Source organism: Phyllobates terribilis, unplaced genomic scaffold (assembly GCF_046119375.1).
Source record: "Phyllobates terribilis strain yellow unplaced genomic scaffold, ASM4611937v1 Scaffold_4__5_contigs__length_816908805, whole genome shotgun sequence".
Lineage (NCBI taxonomy): Eukaryota > Metazoa > Chordata > Amphibia > Anura > Dendrobatidae > Phyllobates > Phyllobates terribilis.
This window is the reverse complement of record NW_027362764.1, coordinates 683573901-683594621: the sequence shown is the minus strand read 5'-3', so window position 1 is coordinate 683594621 and position 20721 is coordinate 683573901. Positions and strand designations below refer to the sequence as shown.

Below are 20721 nucleotides of genomic sequence, written 5' to 3'. Positions count from 1 at the left end.
CTGTTGCAGAATCTTACATGTGCTTTTCCACAAAACACCAGTGGTGCACGAAGTGAATCTCACAGTTCTAACTTGCCAACCGCGGGACTGTCGAGTCTTCATCACTCAAACCGTAACAGTAACACAGTATCTGCTGGTAACAGCAATTTTGTGAAATCGTTTCACCACTTTTTTAGACCATCCTTTGCAAGGCCACAGGAGACAAGAAGTCTGACACATAGTCAATGCCTAGAGAGGATGGTGCAGGAGTATCTCCAAGTGAACATCGAAGCCATGACTGTGTCACTGGACCCTTGCTCATTTTGGTATTCCAATCTGGAAAAATGGCCGGAGCTCGCCACTCACGCCTTGGAGATCTTGTCATGCCCTGCAGCCAGTGTTCTCTCTGAACGTGTGTTCAGCGCTGCTGATGGTGTGCTGACAGATAAGCGCACGCGGCTGTCCACTGAGAATGTAGACAGACTCACGTTCATAAAGATGAACAAATCATGGATTCGCAAGGACTTTTCTAATCCTGTGTTATCCTTGGGAGGCTAAAAGCTTGAGGATTTGGTAATATCACCTCACCAACCGTTTTAAGCAACTGTGGGGCAATTGATGCCACTTAACCCTAGAACGCATGACCATAAAAATCTACACTTTCATATACCTGGGGCCTTTTAGGCCCGTGTGCAAATAACATTGAATAACTCAAACTCAAATGACAAACAACTATATACATGAAGAATACCTAGAGTTTCAAAATTCTAACTAAAGTAATCTTGCAGAAAATAGAAAACAATTAACAGGGCGGGACTGCGAGGCCCCAGGTATGCGTTCTAGGGTTAAGTGGTGTCTGTGCCACAATTTTGGGAAAAAATGGAAACTCTTTTTGGAGTCCCCTTGCTGTGTCTTACGTGACGTTGGCATCGTCAATTCCAGGTGGGTTGGGTCGCTCCCCCCCCCTTTTTAACTGTAAGAAACTACATACACTATGGCTTGGGGTAACACAGATGATTGAGTCTGAAGAGCTGTTTACTCAGAGGTCTGCTCCAAATCTTCAGTGTCTGCTAGTCAGCGTAGAATTTTTAACTACATCTAGCCTAGGCAATACTTTGGGCGTAGTAGCCCAGCTGCGAAGCAAGCTGCACCGCCTGTGTATCTAATAAGAATTTTTAAATGCATCTAGCCTAGGCAGACTGTGGGGACCCCCAACCAAACCCAGACGCTCAGCCCCCCTACCGCCCCCCTTTCCTTGACAATACAATAATGTAACTCTTACAACTGGATGGTGAGGATTGGTCACAGCTTTATTAACTCTTTATACTCATTCCATTAGAAAGACATTTTATTTCTAAAATAATTCAGCTTGTTGCAGCATGCCCTGGGTCTCCACTCCGGCAACTTGGCCAACAAGTGTAACTCTCCAACATGTCCTTTCTATTTCCAGGCCACGGAGGATCCTGCGTACTCGTATGCAGGACTCTGACCCCCACCCATCACTCTTAACGCTTGTTCCACTCTGTCCTGGAGTCCTGACAGGAATATGTCCAGTCCAATATCCATTAAGTGAACACCGTCGGGCCGTATGAGGCCTGCTTTATCTCCTTCCAGTTGTCGGTGTCGTACCACTACACCGCCTCTGTCTCTTCTAAATTTTGCCATCCGAATATTTATTACCCGCCTTGTCCGTTCGATGGCCGTGATGTCTCGCGCACCTTGCCATACCGCTATCGGCACAATCTCTGACCATACTATAGCTAGTTTTGTGAAAAATTCTCTGAAGCGCTCAGTGTCTAGTTTCATTATTGCCATTAGTTATGCGCTCTTGTGATGACCTAGGTTGTTTCCCCCGGCCTGTATAACTAAGATGACCAGACATCTTGCCTCTCTCCCTACCTTGATTACCTCCATTAGTACCTGTGGCCACAGCAGGCCTCTAATACCTCTCCAGTTGAAATATGTGTTATGAAACTCTAATTTCCTCCCGCCTGGGCGGACTTTCGCCCTTTAATCTGCCCAATATATATACGAGTGGCCTATCACCCACACTGTTGGCTTAGCGTCACCTGTAAAAGAAACAAACCACGTTAGGATAACAAGTCCGGTCTTATGTATCTTGCCAAACACGTGGATCACCATCTCTCTATCCTCTGAACTTCCGTTTGTGACAGTCCTGCTCTTGCTGCTTCTGTGGCCGCGCCTATGCGGAATGAGTGTGTCCCGTAATCTTTGGGGTGGTTCCCTGCCGATGTTATGCATTAATTAAATATAGCTTGGAACTGGTATCTTGATAATGGCGTCCCATCAATGTGTGATAGGAACAAATTACTTTGTGATCTGATGGTTAGATATGGTTTTACTATTGTTACCCGACTCAGTGTACCGTTTGTGGGTTGTAGAAGTACCCAAGTGCCCCTGCCCGCTGGAACCATTTTCGATTTGTGTATGCGTAGACGTATTGCATTATTGCCTATGACTACGTCCTGGTGTAATAAGCCTCCACTGGTGCTAATTTTGGATTGAGGGACTAATTCGCTTATGCATAGCGCCCCGAAGAAGGCGATCACAAATGCAGTAGACAGTAGTGTTGCTTCAAATTGTGAGTGTCATGTTAATGGTGTTAGGGATATGATGTGAGAAATCAGTTTTAGTGACACGGGACGGGACGTATACACTCCTGACTTGGCTGACCCCTTTTCCACCCTTTTATGGATTGTCTGATGATGAATCTTTGTCACATCTCCCCAATTCAGTAGTTGGAAGTGAAATGCTACTCCGGTCAGACACCGCTGCGCTGACGCCCCTGATATGCCCCTCATCATTAGCTGGTGGAGAAATTCTATGGTGACTTGTGATCTGGCTTGTTCACATTGGTCAACCCGTCTGCCTGCTACTAGTCGTGTCCACTCTTCCCATGCCTTACCGTATGCTTGCCACGTCGACGGGGCAACTGACGCTCTGATTAATGGCATCAACTATTCGCCACTAGATCCCATAGGGAAGGTGGGCAACTGTTGTCCCGATGGGTGGGCATTGTGGAAGAGCACTGTGAAAATCTGCCAATTGAATTGTTATAAAGCGTTAGCAGCAGCTTTAGACCACTCAGCATAGTGGCTAGCGCGGACCCATACATTGTGTTTTAGGCACAGGAATGCTAGCCTGGGTAGTAGGCCTATCACTGGGAGAGACAATGATGCCATCTTATTAATGCAGTGCGCTAAGGTGGTGTTTTTTGTTATGAAGCGTATATTTTTGTAAGCCAGGAGCGCGCCCCATATTTCTATTGCTACCACTATTGGGAAGAAAAATTATTTTCAGGGCTAGATGCAGCGAAAAATTATTATTAATTGAAAAGCTGGTGGAGCTTGGTATAGATGGCCTAATACAATGAGACCCACACACTGCTAGAAGGCCAAATATTTTTTCAGAGTTAGATGCAGAAAAAAATTATATTCAGTTTGCAACCTGATGGAGGTCAGTATAGATGGACTAATAGAACAAGTCCCACACACTGCTAGAAGGCCAAATATTTTTTCAGAGGTAGATGCAGACAAAAAATTATTTTGAATTTGCAACCTGATGGAGGTCAGTATAGATGACTAATAGAACAAGTCCCACACACTGCTAGAAGGCCAAATATTTTTTCAGTGCTAGATGCAGAAAAAAATTATATTCAGTTTGCAACCTTATGGAGGTCAGTATAGATGGACTAATAGAACAAGTCCCACACACAGCTAGAAGCCCAATATTTTTTCAGAGGTAGATGCAGAAAAAAATTATATTCAGTTTGCAACCTGATGGAGGTCTGTATAGATGGATTAATAGAACAAGTCCCACACACAGCTAGAAGCCCAATAATTTTTCAGAGGTAGATGCAGAAAAAAATATATTCAGTTTGCAACCTGATGGAGGTCTGTATAGATGGATTAATAGAACAAGTCCCACACACAGCTAGAAGCCCAATATTTTTTCAGAGGTAGATGCAGAAAAAAATATATTCAGTTTGCAACCTGATGGAGGTCTGTATAGATGGATTAATAGAACAAGTCCCACACACATCTAGAAGCCCAATATTTTTTCAGAGGTAGATGCAGAAAAAAATATATTCAGTTTGCAACCTGATGGAGGTCAGTATAGATGGACTAATAGAACAAGTCCCACACACTGCTAGAAGGCCAAACATTTTTTCAGAGCTAGATGCAGAAAAATATTATATTCAATTTGCAACCTGATGGAGGTCAGTATAGATGGACTAATAGAACAAGTCCCACACACAGCTAGAAGGCCAAATATTTTTTCAGAGGTAGATGCAGAAAAAAATTATATTCAGTTTGCAACCTCATGGAGGTCAGTATAGATGGACTAATAGAACAAGTCCCACACACAGCTAGAAGCCCAAATATTTTTTCAGAGGTAGATGCAGAAAAAAATTATATTCAGTTTGCAACCTGATGGAGGTCAGTATAGATGGACTAATAGAACAAGTCCCACACACTGCTAGAAGGCCAAACATTTTTTCAGAGCTAGATGCAGAAAAATATTATATTCAATTTGCAACCTGATGGAGGTCTGTATAGATGGATTAATAGAACAAGTCCCACATACAGCTAGAAGCCCAATATTTTTTCAGAGGTAGATGCAGAAAAAAATATATTCAGTTTGCAACCTGATGGAGGTCAGTATAGATGGACTAATAGAACAAGTCCCACACACTGCTAGAAGGCCAAACATTTTTTCAGAGCTAGATGCAGAAAAATATTATATTCAATTTGCAACCTGATGGAGGTCAGTATAGATGGACTAATAGAACAGGTCCCACACACAGCTAGAAGGCCAAATATTTTTTCAGAGGTAGATGCAGAAAAAAATTATATTCAGTTTGCAATCTTATGGAGGTCAGTATAGATGGACTAATAGAACAAGTCCCACACACAGCTAGAAGCCCAAATATTTTTTCAGAGGTAGATGCAGAAAAAAATTATTTTCAGTTTGCAACCTGATGGAGGTCAGTATAGATGGACTAATAGAACAAGTCCCACACACTGCTAGAATGCCAAACATTTTTTCAGAGCTAGATGCAGAAAAATATTATATTCAATTTGCAACCTGATGGAGGTCAGTATAGATGGACTAATAGAACAAGTCCCACACACTGCTAGAAGGCCAAATATTTTTTCAGAGGTAGATGCAGACAAAAAATTATTTTGAATTTGCAACCTGATGGAGGTCAGTATAGATGACTAATAGAACAAGTCCCACACACTGCTAGAAGGCCAAATATTATTTCAGTGCTAGATGCAGAAAAAAATTATATTCAGTTTGCGACCTTATGGAGGTCAGTATAGATGGACTAATAGAAAAAGTCCCACACACAGCTAGAAGCCCAAATATTTTTTCAGAGGTAGATGCAGAAAAAAATTATATTCAGTTTGCAACCTGATGGAGGTCTGTATAGATGGATTAATAGAACAAGTCCCACACACAGCTAGAAGCCCAATATTTTTTCAGAGGTAGATGCAGAAAAAAATATATTCAGTTTGCAACCTGATGGAGGTCAGTATAGATGGTCTAATAGAACAAGTCCCACACACTGCTAGAAGGCCAAACATTTTTTCAGAGCTAGATGCAGAAAAATATTATATTCAATTTGCTACCTGATGGAGGTCAGTATAGATGGACTAATAGAACAAGTCCCACACACAGCTAGAAGGCCAAATATTTTTTCAGAGGTAGATGCAGAAAAAAATTATATTCAGTTTGCAACCTTATGGAGGTCAGTATAGATGGACTAATAGAACAAGTCCCACACACAGCTAGAAGCCCAAATATTTTTTCAGAGGTAGATGCAGAAAAAAATTAAATTCAGTTTGCAACCTGATGGAGGTCTGTATAGATGGATTAATAGAACAAGTCCCACACACAGCTAGAAGCCCAATATTTTTTCAGAGGTAGATGCAGAAAAAAATATATTCAGTTTGCAACCTGATGGAGGTCTGTATAGATGGATTAATAGAACAAGTCCCACACACAGCTAGAAGCCCAATATTTTTTCAGAGGTAGATGCAGAAAAATATTATATTCAATTTGCAACCTGATGGAGGTCAGTATAGATGGACTAATAGAACAAATCCCACACACAGCTAGAAGGCCAAATATTTTTTCAGAGGTAGATGCAGAAAAAAATTATATTCAGTTTGCAACCTTATGGAGGTCAGTATAGATGGACTAATAGAACAAGTCCCACACACAGCTAGAAGCCCAAATATTTTTTCAGAGGTAGATGCAGAAAAAAATTATATTCAGTTTGCAACCTGATGGAGGTCAGTATAGATGGACTAATAGAACAAGTCCCACACACTGCTAGAAGGCCAAACATTTTTTCAGAGCTAGATGCAGAAAAATATTATATTCAATTTGCAACCTGATGGAGGTCTGTATAGATGGATTAATAGAACAAGTCCCACACACAGCTAGAAGCCCAATATTTTTTCAGAGGTAGATGCAGAAAAAAATATATTCAGTTTGCAACCTGATGGAGGTCAGTATAGATGGACTAATAGAACAAGTCCCACACACTGCTAGAAGGCCAAACATTTTTTCAGAGCTAGATGCAGAAAAATATTATATTCAATTTGCAACCTGATGGAGGTCTGTATAGATGGATTAATAGAACAAGTCCCACACACAGCTAGAAGCCCAATATTTTTTCAGAGGTAGATGCAGAAAAAAATATATTCAGTTTGCAACCTGATGGAGGTCAGTATAGATGGACTAATAGAACAAGTCCCACACACAGCTAGAAGCCCAAATATTTTTTCAGAGGTAGATGCAGAAAAAAATTATATTCAGTTTGCAACCTTATGGAGGTCAGTATAGATGGACTAATAGAACAAGTCCCACACACAGCTAGAAGCCCAAATATTTTTTCAGAGGTAGATGCAGAAAAAAATTATATTCAGTTTGCAACCTGATGGAGGTCAGTATAGATGGACTAATAGAACAAGTCCCACACACTGCTAGAAGCCCAAACATTTTTTCAGAGCTAGATGCAGAAAAATATTATATTCAATTTGCAACCTGTTGGAGGTCAGTATAGATGGTCTAATAGAACAAGTCCCACACACAGCTAGAAGGCCAAATATTTTTTCAGAGGTAGATGCAGAAAAAAATTATATTCAGTTTGCAACCTTATGGAGGTCAGTATAGATGGACTAATAGAACAAGTCCCACACACAGCTAGAAGCCCAAATATTTTTTCAGAGGTAGATGCAGAAAAAAATTATATTCAGTTTGCAACCTGATGGAGGTCTGTATAGATGGATTAATAGAACAAGTCCCACACACAGCTAGAAGCCCAATATTTTTTCAGAGGTAGATGCAGAAAAAAATATATTCAGTTTGCAACCTGATGGAGGTCTGTATAGATGGATTAATAGAACAAGTCCCACACACAGCTAGAAGCCCAATATTTTTTCAGAGGTAGATGCAGAAAAAAATATATTCAGTTTGCAACCCGATGGAGGTCAGTATAGATGGACTAATACAACAAGTCCCACTCACAGCTAGAAGCCCAATATTTTTTCAGAGGTAGATGCAGAAAAAAATATATTCAGTTTGCAACCTGATGGAGGTCTGTATAGATGGATTAATAGAACAAGTCCCACACACAGCTAGAAGCCCAATATTTTTTCAGAGGTAGATGCAGAAAAAAATATATTCAGTTTGCAACCTGATGGAGGTCTGTATAGATGGATTAATAGAACAAGTCCCACACACAGCTAGAAGCCCAATACTTTTTCAGAGCTAGATGCAGAAAAAAATTATATTCAATTTGCAACCTGATGGAGGTCAGTATAGATGGACTAATAGAATGATGCTATGCCCAAAAGATTTTACTTCACTAGGTGCAGTAAAAAAATTGGTATTCTATACACAGGTGGTATATCTTGCATCACAGATAGGCTACTCCACTGACTAACACACTCTGCAATAGGCCAAAAAGGATTAGCTTTGCTAGATTCAGCCAAATGCTGTGAAAAAAACTTGCACAGCACTGGCACAGACCTGCCTGGCAAAAACTGATAGGAACTGATGTAACCTAATCCTGAAAAGGACTCCAATTACAATTAGTCTTTACTCCCACAATCTATCTATTTAAGAGCACAGACCTGCCTGATAAAAGTCGTAGGAAATGCTGTAACCTAGTCCTTAAAAGGACTGCAATCACAACTATTCCCTACTCCCAAGCTATCTGTAGATTTGTGCGAAAATTGGCTTGAAATTAACAAGGTATAGCGCACACAGCAACAGCGGTGCCGTCTAACACGCAGCTGCAGCAGTGAGAAAATGGTGGCGACGGGGAAAATGGCTTGGTCTTATAGGGCAAGGACATGTGACATACACTGCCAATGACACATGCCCTTTCTTGTGTGAAAAAAAGCACTTCGCTCCGTGTGTGCGCTGCTGATAGGCTGACAGATTGCACCTCCCCACTGCAAATGCGGGAAAGAGAAAAAAAAATGGAGATCTTCATTGTTCCTGCAGAGATCCATTCCCTGCCCCTCCCCCCACCCCGCTGTACACTCAAACTGCGTATTAACATTAATTTTCATCATTACTGAGAAAAAATCCAGTTATGATTTTGGTGCACGAACAGTTATCGAACATAACCTCGAACAGCCGAATTTTTCTCAAATTGTTCGTGTTCGCCGAACGGCTCGAACACCGCCCAAAACAGCTCTAATTTGAGATTGGCGAACAGTTCGAGTAGAACAACGCTCATCTCTAGACACAACGCCCCACTCAGAGCCGCTGAGCTCACTGATCGGCTGCAGCGCTGTAAACGGAACGTCAGCTTCACGGCCAATGCCTCAGGCCGGGAGCAGAGGCGAGACTCACCGGTAGACCCGGGTAGGGTGAGTAGAGCGCGGTTAGTTGCTTTCTAATAGCCTGCAGCCGGGGATTAACTTTTAATGAAAGGGAACAATCCCTTTGACTGTCTGCAGCGCGCCACACCTAGGAAGCGCACTCTCACACACAAGCCAGCATGCACACGTGCTCGCACGTGACAACACCCCCTATCTGCCCCTACATCCTCTCCGTCACCATGCGTCAGACTCTCCTGCCTGTTTTATGATTTCAGGGCCCTAGCAGGAATCACCCCCCCCCTCCCCAATTCCTTCCACACCTTCCTTGCCTTCCTTGCACTGAGGTTAGCTCTTTGTCAGCCGTCTGGCTTGGTTACACAAGCTTCTTTGCAGAGAAACATGTTACTTCTGCTAGCCCTCGCTAGGCGGCCGGCATCCAAAACCTTCCCTGGGCACCTGCTGAAAGCCTGGCCCCTTCACGGCCCCGGGTGCTTTTAACGCCATCATTTCCACACGTCGAGCTGCGGAGTCAATAAGCACTCCTAGCCGTGGCAAGGAGCTCGGTGTCAGGCCTGCGTGAAGGCAGCAGGGTAGCGTACTTAGCTGCCAACTGGCTCAGAGGCCTTGGGGCTTCCATCATCTAAGTTACTTAAGGTCGGTGTCCGGCAAGGCGCCGTTCCATGCTAGCAGAGCTGGGCAGTAGGGCAAAACGTCATCAAAATGGTCTACAGCACCAGGTGTTCCCAGGAGGTCTCCCATCCAAGTACTGTCCGAATCCTGCCCTGCTTTGATTTCGAGATCAGACGAGATCGGGCGTATCCAAGGTGGTATGGCCAGTAGACGCTGCTCGATCCATCGCCCGGCCAGCCTTTCTCAGGATCTCTTGGTGGCGAGCAATCTGGCTGTGACGGGGCGGGCTCCGAAGGGTCCATGCAAAGGCTGTGCCGTCCCTACAGGTGTGGTTTGTTTAGCAGTGATTCACGCGCCGCATCAGGTGTCTTCAAAAATGTCTCGGCGCAGGGTCTCCTGCAGGCTAAACCCTTCATAGCGGTAATGTGACGGAAAGAGCAAGCAGGACCCGTAACTTGGGGGCGGAGCGAGACGTCCAGGGGTGAATGAAGGAAGAGGGTGAGATGGTTGCCAGTGACTTTGAGCTGCTCTTCAGGGGGGAGGGTCGTGTTGCCTGCAAAGGTCTTCTGCTTGAGGTTACCGGTGGTTGCCTCTAGCCTCCCGGGAGACGCTGATCCTGGTGAAAAGGAGCCTAGTATTAAAAGTAAAGAAGCAACAATGCTGGAGGCCCACGGTGATCAGAAGGATGCTGGTATTTTGCAGAGATGAAATAGCGCAAGAGAGAAAGCAAATGAAAAAAAGAAAAGAGAATGAATGTGTGCACTTGTGAAAGGGAATAGAAAAAAGGCACAGAAAGAGTGCCCCCTGCTGGTGGAAGGAAAGAAAAAGCAAAAGTCTACAGCACCTGGTAGTCCCAGGTGGTCTTCCTTCCAAGTACTAACCAGTCCCAACACTGCTTAGCTTCTGAGATCAGATGAGATCAGGCATGTTCAGGGTGGTGTGACCGTAGGCAGAGACAAGCCTCTCACTTGCTGCTTTTCTACTTTGAAGTCTGGCTGCCGGCTGCCCTTTCCAGTGCTCAGCAAGACCAGGTCCTTTTGTGCTTTCTCTTCGCTTCAATTTTTTTACTGGCTTCCTTAAAAGGTCTTGTAGACACAACGCCCCACTCAGAGCCGCTGAGCTCACTGATCGGCTGCAGCGCTGTCGACGGAACTTCTGCTTCACGGCCAATGCCACAGGCCGAGAGCAGAGGCGAGACTCACCGGTAGACCCGGGTAGGGTGAGTAAAGCGCGGTTAGTTGCTTTCTAATAGCCTGCAGCCGGGGATTAACTTTTAATGAAAGGGAACAATTCCTTTGACTGTCTGCAGCGCGCCACACCTAGGAAGCGCACTCTCACACACAAGCCAGCATGCACACGTGCTCGCACGTGACAACACCCCCTATCTGCCCCTACATCCTCTCCGTCACCATGCATCAGACTCTCCTGCCTGTTTTATGATTTCAGGGCCCTAGCAGGAATCACCCCCCCCCTCCCCAATTCCTTCCGCACCTTTCTTGCCTTCCTTGCACTGACGTTAGCTCTTTGTCAGCCGTCTGGCTTGGTTACACAAGCTTCTTTGCAGAGAAACATGTTACTTCTGCTGGCCCTCGCTAGGGGGCCGGCATCCAAAACCTTCCCTGGGCACCTGCTAAAAGCCTGGCCCCTTCACGGCCCCGGGTGCTTTTCACGCCATCATTTCCACACGGCGAGCTGCGAAGTCAATAAGCACTCCTAGCCGTGGCAAGGAGCTCGGTGTCAAGCCTGCGTGAAGGCGGCGGGGTAGCGTACTTAGCTGCCAACTGGCTCAGAGACCTTGGGGCTTCCATCATCTAAGTTACTTAAGGTTGGTGTCCGGCAAGGCGCCGTTCCATGCTAGCCGAGCTGGGCTGTAGGGCAAAACATCATCAAAATGGTCTACAGCACACGGTGTTCCCAGGAAGTCTCCAATCCAAGTACTGTCCAAGCCCAGCCCTGCTTTGCTTTCGAGATCAGATGAGATCGGGCGTATCCAAGGTGGTATGGCCAGTAGACGCTGCTCGATCCATCGCCCGGCCAGCCTTTCTCAGGATCGCTTGGTGGCGAGCAATCTGGCCATGACGGGGCGGGCTCCGAAGGGTCCATGCAAAGGCTGTGCCGTCCCTACAGGTGTGGTTTGTTTAGCAGTGATTCACCCGCCGCATCAGGTGTCTTCAAAAATGTCTCGGCGCAGGGTCTCCTGCAGGCTAAACCCTTCATCGCGGTAATGTGACAGAAAGAGCAAGCTGGACCCGTAACGTGGGGGCGGAGCGAGACGTCCAGGGGTGAATGAAGGAAGAGGGTGAATGGTTGCCAGTGACTTTGAGCTGCTCTTCAGGGGGGAGGGTCGTGTTTCCTGCAAAGGTCTTCTGCTTGGGGTTACCGGTGGTTGCCTCCAGCCACGCGGGAGACGCTGGTCCTGGTGAAAAGGAGCCTAGTATTAAAAGTAAAGAAGCAACACTGCTGGAGGCCCACGGTGATCAGAAGGATGCTGGTATTTTGCAGAGATGAAATAGCGCAAGAGAGAAAGCAAATGAAAAAAAGAAAAGAGAATGAATGTGTGCACTTGTGAAAGGGAATGGAAAAAAGGCATAGAAGAGAGTGCCCCCTGCTGGTGCAAGGAAAGAAAAAGCAAAAGCCTACAGCACCTGGTATTCCCAGGCGGTCTCCCATCCAAGTTCTAACCAATTTTTTTGCTGGCTTCCTTAAAAGGTCTTGTAGACAGAACGCCCCACTCAGAGCCGCTGAGCTCACTGATCGGCTGCAGCGCTCTCGACGGAACGTCAGCTTCACGGCCAATGCCACAGGCCGGTAGCAGAGGCAAGACTCACCGGTAGACCCGGGTAGGTTGAGTAGAGCGCGGTTAGTTGCTTTCTAATAGCCTGCAGCCGGGGATTAACTTTTAATGAAAGGGAACAATCCCTTTGACTGTCTGCAGCGCGCCACACCTAGGAAGCGCACTCTCACACACAAGCCAGCATACACACGTGCTCGCACCTGGCAACACCCCCAATCTGCCCCTACAACCTCTCCGTCACCATGCGTCAGACTCTCCTGCCTGTTTTATGATTTCAGGGCCCTAGCAGGAATCACCCCTCCCTCCCCAATTCCTTCCGCACCTTCCGCACCTTCCTTTCCTTCCTTGCACTGAGGTTAGCTCTTTGTCAGCCGTCTGACTTGGTTACACGAGCTTCTTTGCAGAGAAACATGTTACTTCTGCAGGCCCTCGCTAGTCGGCCGGCATCCAAAACCTTACCTTTGCACCTGCTGAAAGCCTGGCCCCTTCACAGCCCCGGGCGCTTTTAACGCCATCATTTCCACACTGCGAGCTGCGGAGTCAATAAGCACTCCTAGCCGTGGCAAAGAGCTCCGTGTCAGCCCTGCGTGAAGGCGGCAGGGTAGCGTACTTAGCTGCCAACTGGCTCAGAGGCCTTGGGGCTTCCATCATCTAAGTTACTTAAGGTCGGTGTCCGGCAAGGCGCCGTTCCATGCTAGCCGAGCTGGGCAGTAGGGCAAAACGTCATCAAAATGGTCTACAGCACCCGGTGTTCCCAGGAGGTCTCCCAATCAAGTACTGTCCAAGCCCAGCCCTGCTTTGCTTCCAAGATCAGACGAGATCGGGCGTATTCAAGGTGATATGGCCAGTAGACGCTGCTCGATCCATCGCCCGGCCAGCCTTTCTCAGGATCGCTTGGTGGCGAGCAATCTGGCCGTGACGGGGCGGGCTCCGAAGGGTCCATGCAAAGGCTGTGCCGTCCCTACAGGTGTGGTTTGTTTAGCAGTGATTCACCCGCCGCATCAGGTGTCTTCAAAAATGTCTCGGCGCAGGGTCTCCTGCAGGCTAAACCCTTCATCGCGGGAATGTGACAGAAAGAGCAAGCTGGACCCGTAACGTGGGGGTGGAGCGATACGTCCAGGGGTGAATGAAGGAAGAGGGTGAATGGTTGCCAGTGACTTTGAGCTGCTCTTCAGGGGGGAGGGTCGTGTTGCCTGCAAAGGTCTTCTGCTTGGGGTTACCGGTGGTTGCCTCCAGCCACCCGGGAGACGCTGGTCCTGGTGAAAAGGAGCCTGGTATTAAAAGTAAAGAAGCAACAATGCTGGAGGCCCACGGTGATCAGAAGGATGCTGGTATTTTGCAGAGATGAAATAGCGCAAGAGAGAAAGCAAATGAAAAAAAGAAAAGAGAATGAATGTGTGCACTTGTGAAAGAGAATGGAAAAAAGGCATAGAAGAGAGTGCCCCCTGCTTGTGGAAGGAAGGAAAAAGCAAAAGCCTATAGCACCTGGTATTCCCAGGCGGTCTCCCATCCTAGTAATAACCAGGCCCAACCCTGCTTAGCTTCCAAGATCAGATGAGATCGAGCGCGTTCAGGGTGGTGTGGCCATAGGCAGAGACAAGCCTCTCACTTGCTGCTTTTCTACTTTGAAGTCTGGCTGCCGGCTGCCCTTTCCAGTGCTGAGCAAGACCAGGTCCTTTTGTGCTTTCCCTTCTCTTCAATTTTTTTGCTGGCTTCCTTAAAAGGTCTTGTAGACACAACGCCCCACACAGAGCCGCTGAGCTCACTGATCGGCAGCAGCGCTGTCGACGGAACGTCAGCTTCACGGCCAATGCCACAGGCCGGGAGCAGAGGTGAGACTCACGTGTAGACCCGGGTAGGGTGAGTAGAGCGCGGTTAGTTGCTTTCTAATAGCCTGCAGCCGGGGATTAACTTTTAATGAAAGGGAACAATCCCCTTGACTGTCTGCAGCGCGCCACACCTAGGAAGCGCACTCTCACACACAAGCCAGCATGCACACGTGCTCGCACGTGACAACACCCCCTATCTGCCCCTACAACCTCTCCGTCACCATGCGTCAGACTCTCCTGCCTGTTTTATGATTTCAGGGCCCTAGCAGGAAACACCCCCCCCTCCCCAATTCCTTCCGCACCTTCCTTACCTTCCTTGCCTTCCTTGCACTGAGGTTAGCTCTTTGGCAGCCATCTGGCTTGGTTACACAAGCTTCTTTGCAGAGAAACATGTTACTTCTGCTGGCCCTCGCTAGGCGGCCGGCATCCAAAACCTTCCCTGGGCACCTGCTGAAAGTCTGGCTTCTTCACGACCGCGGGTGCTTTTAACGCCATCATTTCCACACGACGAGCTGCGGAGTCAATAAGCACTCCTAGCCGTGGTAAGGAGCTCGGTGTCAGGCCTGCGTGAAGGGCGGCGAGGTAGCGTACTTAGCTGCCAACTGGCTCAGAGGCCTTGGGGCTTCCATCATCTAAGTTACTTAAGGTCGGTGTCCGGCAAGGCGCCGTTCCATGCTAGCCGAGCTGGGCAGTAGGGCAAAACGTCATCAAAATGGTCTACAGCACCCGGTGTTCCCAGGTGGTCTCCCATTCAAGTACTGTCTGAGCCCAGCCCTGCTTTGCTTCCGAGATCAGACGAAATCAGGCGTATCCAAGCTGGTATGGCTAGTAGACGCTTCTCGATCCATCGCCCGGCCAGCCTTTCTCAGAATCGCTTGATGGCGAGCAATCTGGCCGTGACGGGGCGCGCTCTGAAGGGTCCATGCAAAGGCTGTGCCGTCCCTACAGGTGTGGTTTGTTTAGCAGTGATTCAACCGCCGCATCAGGTGTCTTCAAAAATGGCTCGGCGCAGGGTCTCCTGCAGGCGAAACCCTTCATCGCGGTAATGTGACAGAAAGAGCAAGCTGGACCCGTAACTTGGGGGCGGAGCGAGAAGTCCAGGGGTGAATGAAGGAAGAGGGTGAGATGGTTGCCAGTGACTTTGAGCTGCTCTTCAGGGGGGGGGGTTGTGTTGCCTGCAAAGGTCTTCTGCTTGGGGTTACCGGTGGTTGCCTCCAGCCACCCGGGAGACGCTGGTCCTGGTGAAAAGGAGCCTAGTATTAAAAGTAAATAAGCAACAATGCTGGAGGCCCACGGTGATCAGAAGGATGCTGGTATTTTGCAGAGATGAAATAGCGCAAGAGAGAAAGCAAAGGAAAAAAGAAATGAGAATGAATGTGTGCACTTGTGAAAGGGAATGGAAAAAAGGCATAAAAGAGAGTGCCCCGTGCTGGTGGAAGGAAGGAAAAAGCAAAAGCCTACAGCACCTGGCATTCCCAGGCGGTCTCTGTTAAATGGTTAATTATGGAAATTCATTTGGAATGTTAATCGATAATCATTTTTCTGAGTTCTATGCCTCAGCCATCGTGTCTAGTTGACATGCGCTATTTGTGTGTGTATTTTTGGTTCACTACCATATGTAGAACAGGTGTCCATACGACTGGCTATAAAAGCCCATGGTACAGAAAGGGGGGGCTCTCTTGCTCTGCCCACCCCACAAGACACAGAATCTTCATGCTGAGAAGCAGATGACATGTAGGCCTGGACACATGCTGGACAAAGACATGATTTACCAGCCAGGATCCAAGGAAAGATGGGTGAATCTCAACAATTAAGCTAATTATGGACAAATGGACAATTACTTTATAACTAATTATTGTATGTACCTGCTGCAATCTGATTCTTTTTAATGGACAATCCAAGAATAAATAGATACATTTTTTTTATAAGAATATCGTGATATTGATACTTTGAGAAGTCCTCAGTAGAAAAAAATAATACAGGAAGAGTATTATTTTACAATGGTGAGCCAGCCAGTCCTGTTTTTTTGTTTTTTAAATTAAGTAAGAGAATTTCTTCCGTGAACAAGGGGGGAGTCCTGACGAGCTGAACAACTGTTGTTCACGTGTCAGTAAATTCACTAGTTTGTCACGAGAAGCAGAAAGGACCTACAGACTGAGGAAAGACAGGAAGCAGAGGTACTAACAAGGAACAGAATCACACAGGAAAAGAATCAGACGAACTGAAGACAGGACGTGCTGATAAAGAGAAGCCAAGGAATCTTAAGGCAAGCAAAATATGGATATAATTTCTTCTTTAGCTAAACAAAGTAATATTAATTTCAAAGTTAATGTAGGAGATGACATAGAAGTTTTGTGGCTCAGTTTATACAAAGAATGTGAAATGCAGAATTTACAGTTAACTTCTAAATTGGTAAATAGAGACAAACAGAAATTGAGAAATATTCTACATTTGGTAGATTTTTTTCATAGTCTTGTGTTAGAGATTTCTAAGCAGGAAAATAGTGTAGAAGTTTCAGACGGTGATACTGATTCTGACTGTAATGTGGAAAATGAACAAGAAGTAAGACACGTGTCTATAACTGAAGGTGACCTTGGGTCTGACCAAGAGACGGACATACAGAAACCTGACATGGGAGTAGACATGACTGACATACGAGAAACCGACATACTAGGTGATGTGGGAGGAGACGTGAGTTACGTAGGAGGAACGAACGTACAAGAGCCACTAAAAATATCAGAGAATTTTGGAATTACCCAGGCTCAACTCCAAATTAAAATGAGGAAAAATTTGCTGAAATTATACAAAATCATGCCAAAATATGATGTCAAAATCCATGCCTGTAGAAATTCAGAGACATTTGAGAGCTTCTCTGATAAGTTTGATTTATCCAATGAGGAGAGGAATCAATTATTTAAAATATGGATTCCTGTGACATTGTCCAGACGTTTACATTTAATGCCCTGTGAAAATGACTCTCCTAATGGATGGGAAAATGATTCGGAGAGATTAAGATATTTGATTTATTGTGTCACAAAGGATTTTCCCAACATAGAAGATCTGCAGAAACTAAGGATTGGTAGGAAGGAATGTACATATACATTCATGTCCATATTTGAACGGTTGTACAAAGCTCTCATCAAAAATGGAAAAGTACAACATATGATAACAACTTTTGTACAAAAATTCAAATTCCTAAATTCAATTTCCCAAGTCATGGCATCACAAAAAAATGCATTATTTGAATGTGCGCAGATGCTGGATTTTGTTAGAAAACATGAGAATCGTGAAAAGAAAATAAATCAAGCTAAATTTATAAAACCAGGAAAGGTAAAATCTTACCAAAAGCCAATATCAAACTCTCCTAGACTGAGTCATCCCCATAGTGAACTCTATCAAATACGCAGAAGATTTCATATATGTTATAAGCCATATCAGCCAGTGCAAAGATCCATCTCTCCACAGAATGAGTTAATTCTCAGTCAGAACTGTGATTCTCTAAAAAGGAAAATGGCTGAAACTGATGGACAGAGACAGGTGAGACGACCAACTCAGTGACGTCATGGAATGTGGACAGAAGAACAGGCAGTTCTCTGAGGTTTTGAAGGATAGAAAAATGTCTTTCCTAAATAGGGCGTTCCTGGGGATATTTGAGAGTGACAGAAGATTTGGTTTAGGGAGTGGCTAAGGAAAAACTGCAATTATATTGTTGTATCAAAATGTAATACAATGTCTCAATATTTATTTATAATCTTATGCAGTAAAATTGTAGTTACATAGTTTCTAATAGTTCATATATATATATATATATATATATACACTTGTCTAAGTAGAGATTGCGTATAATTGTATTTATATATACGTTTATAAAATATATTTATATATATTAATTAATAAATTAGAACTTCATATATATAAATTTAAGTAGCAATATTTTGAATTACATTAGAACCAACCAATATATGTATAAGATATTTAAATAATTCTGTTTCTGTATGAATTTGATATTTAATTTTATTTTCTTATATTTCCTTAGAGTTTTCAGGTCCCTAGCAGGAATCAACCCCCCCCTCCCCAATTCCTTCCGCACCTTCCTTGCCTTCCTTGCACTGAGGTTAGCTCTTTGTCAGCCGTCTGGCTTGGTTACACAAGCTTCTTTGCAGAGAAACATGTTACTTCTGCTGGCCCTCGCTAGGCGGCCGGCATCCAAAGCCATCGTTTCCACACGGCGAGCTGCGGAGTGAATAAGCACTCCTATGCGTGGCAAGGAGCTCGGTATCAGGCCTGCGTAGTAGCGTACTTTGCTACCAACTGGCTCAGAGGCCTTGGGGCTTCCATCATCTAAGTTACTTAAGGTCGGTGTCCGGTAAGGCGCCGTTCCATGCTAGCCGAGCTGGGCAGTAGTGCAAAACGTCATCAAAATGTTCTACAGCACCCGGTGATCCCAGGAGGTCTCGCATCCAAGTACTGTCCAAGCCCAGCCCTGCTTTGCTTCCGAGATCAGATGAGATCGGGAGTATCCAAGGTGGTATGGCCAGTAGAAGCTGCTCGATTCATCGCCCGGCCAGCCTTTCTCAGGATCGCTTGGTGGCGAGCAATCTGGCCGTGACGGGGCGGGCTCCGAAGGGTCCATGCAAAGGCTGTGCCGTCCCTACAGGTGTGGTTTGTTTAGCAGTGATTCACCCGCCGCATCAGGAGTCTTCAAAAATGTCTCAGCGCAGGGTCTCCTGCAGGCTAAACCCTTCATCGCGGTAATGTGACAGAAAGAGCAAGCTGGACCCGTAACTTGGGGGCAGAGCGAGATGTCCAGGGGTGAATGAAGGAAGAGGGTGAGATGGTTGCCAGTGACTTTGAGCTGCTCTTCAGGGGGGAGGGTCGTGTTGCCTGCAAAGGTCTTCTGCTTGGGGTTACCGGTTTTTACCTCCAGCCACACGGGAGACGCTGGTCCTGGTGAAAAGGAGCCTAGTATTAAAAGTAAAGAAGCAACAATGCTGGAGGCCCACGGTGATCAGAAGGATGCTGGTATTTTGCAGAGATGAAATAGCGCAAGAGAAAGCAAATGAAAAAAAGAAAAGAGAATGAATGTGTGCACTTGTAAAAGGGAATGGAAAAAAGGCATAGAAGAGAGTGCCCCCTGCTGGTGGAAGGAAGGAAAAAGCGAAAGCCTACAGCACCTGGTATTCCCAGGTGGTCTCCCATCCAAGTACTAACCAGGCCCAACCCTGCTTAGCTTCTGAGATCAGACAAGATTGGGCGTGTTCAGGGTGGTGTGGCCATAGGCAGAGATGAGCCACCCACTTGCTGCTTTTCTACTTTGAAGTCTGGCTGCTGGCTGCCCATTCCAGTGCTCAGCAAGACCAGGTCCTTTTGTGCTTTCCCTTCTCTTCAATTTTTTTGATGGCTTCCTTAAAAGGTCTTGTAGACAGAAGGCCCCACTCAGAGCCGCAGAGCTCACTGATCGGCTGCAGCGCTGTCGACGGAACGTCAGCTTCACGGCCAATGCCACAGGCCGGGAGCAGAGGCGAGACTCACCGGTAGACCCGGGTAGGGTGAGTAGAGCGCGGTTAGTTGCTTTCTAATAGCCTGCAGCCGGGGATTAACTTTTATTGAAAGGGAACAATCCCTTTGACTGTCTGCAGCGCGCCACATCTAGGAAGCGCACTCTCACACACAAGCCAGCATGCACACGTGCTCGCACGTGACAACACCACCTATCTGCCCCTACAACCTCTCCGTCACCATGCGTCAGACTCTCCTGAATGTTTTATGATTTCAGGGCCCTAGCAGGAATCACCCCCCCCCCCTCCCCAATTCCTTCCGCACCTTCCTTGCCTTCCTTGCACTGAGGTTAGCTCTTTGGCAGCCGTCTGGCTTGGTTACACAAGCTTCTTTGCAGAGAAACATGTTACTTCTGCTGGCCCTCGCTAGGCGGCCGGCATCCAAAGCCTTCCCTGGGCACCTGCTGAAAGCCTGGCCCCTTCACGGCCCCGGGTGCTTTTAACGCCATCATTTCCACACGGCGAGCTGCGGAGTCAATAAGCACTCCTACCCGTGGCAAGGAGCTCAGTGTCAGGCCTGCGTGAAGGTGGCGGGGAAGCGTACTTAGCTGCCAACTGGCTCAGAGGCCTTGGGGCTTCCATCATCTAAGTTACTTAAGGTCGGTGTCCGGCAAGGCACCGTTCCATGCTAGCCGAGCTGGGCAGTAGGGCAAAACGTCATCAAAATGGTCTACAGCACCTGGTGTTCCAAGGAGGTGTCCCATCCAAGTACTGTCCGAGCCCAGCCCTGCTTTGCTTCCGAAATCAGAAGAGATCGGGCGTATCCAAGGTGGCATGGCCAGTAGACGTTGCTCGATCCATCGCCCGGCCAGCCTTTCTCAGGATCGCTTGATGGCTTGCAATCTGGCCGTGACGGGGCGGGCTCCGAAGGGTCCATGCTAAGGCTGTGCCGTCCCTACAGGTTTGGTTTGTTTAGCAGTGATTCACGCGCCGCATCAGGTGTCTTCAAAAATGTCTCGGCGCAGGGACTCCTGCAGGCTAAACCCTTCATCGCGGTAATGTGACAGAAAGAGCAAGCTGGACCCGTAACTTGGGGGCGGAGCGAGACGTCCAGGGGTGAA

At 46.5% G+C, this 20721-nt stretch overlaps 2 non-coding genes and 7 pseudogenes across 2 annotated transcripts; all 9 read right to left on the bottom strand.

Annotated features, from left to right (window-relative positions):
* Nucleotides 1-9571: 9571 nt before the first annotated feature.
* Nucleotides 9572-9691, bottom strand: LOC141268868 (5S ribosomal RNA; annotated as a pseudogene).
* Nucleotides 9692-10311: 620 nt separating this feature from the next.
* Nucleotides 10312-10430, bottom strand: LOC141268874 (5S ribosomal RNA; annotated as a pseudogene).
* A 942-nt stretch (nucleotides 10431-11372) lies between these two features.
* On the bottom strand, nucleotides 11373-11492 carry LOC141268012 (5S ribosomal RNA; annotated as a pseudogene).
* A 1514-nt stretch (nucleotides 11493-13006) lies between these two features.
* LOC141268118 (5S ribosomal RNA) lies at nucleotides 13007-13126 on the bottom strand (annotated as a pseudogene).
* A 620-nt stretch (nucleotides 13127-13746) lies between these two features.
* On the bottom strand, nucleotides 13747-13865 carry LOC141266221 (5S ribosomal RNA). The gene has a single exon (XR_012320274.1). It is a non-coding gene; the product is annotated as a 5S ribosomal RNA (ribosomal RNA).
* A 951-nt stretch (nucleotides 13866-14816) lies between these two features.
* On the bottom strand, nucleotides 14817-14936 carry LOC141269504 (5S ribosomal RNA; annotated as a pseudogene).
* Nucleotides 14937-18525: 3589 nt separating this feature from the next.
* On the bottom strand, nucleotides 18526-18645 carry LOC141268418 (5S ribosomal RNA; annotated as a pseudogene).
* A 619-nt stretch (nucleotides 18646-19264) lies between these two features.
* Nucleotides 19265-19383, bottom strand: LOC141266867 (5S ribosomal RNA). Its single transcript, XR_012320888.1, has one exon. It is a non-coding gene; the product is annotated as a 5S ribosomal RNA (ribosomal RNA).
* A 944-nt stretch (nucleotides 19384-20327) lies between these two features.
* Nucleotides 20328-20447, bottom strand: LOC141268696 (5S ribosomal RNA; annotated as a pseudogene).
* Nucleotides 20448-20721: the final 274 nt, after the last annotated feature.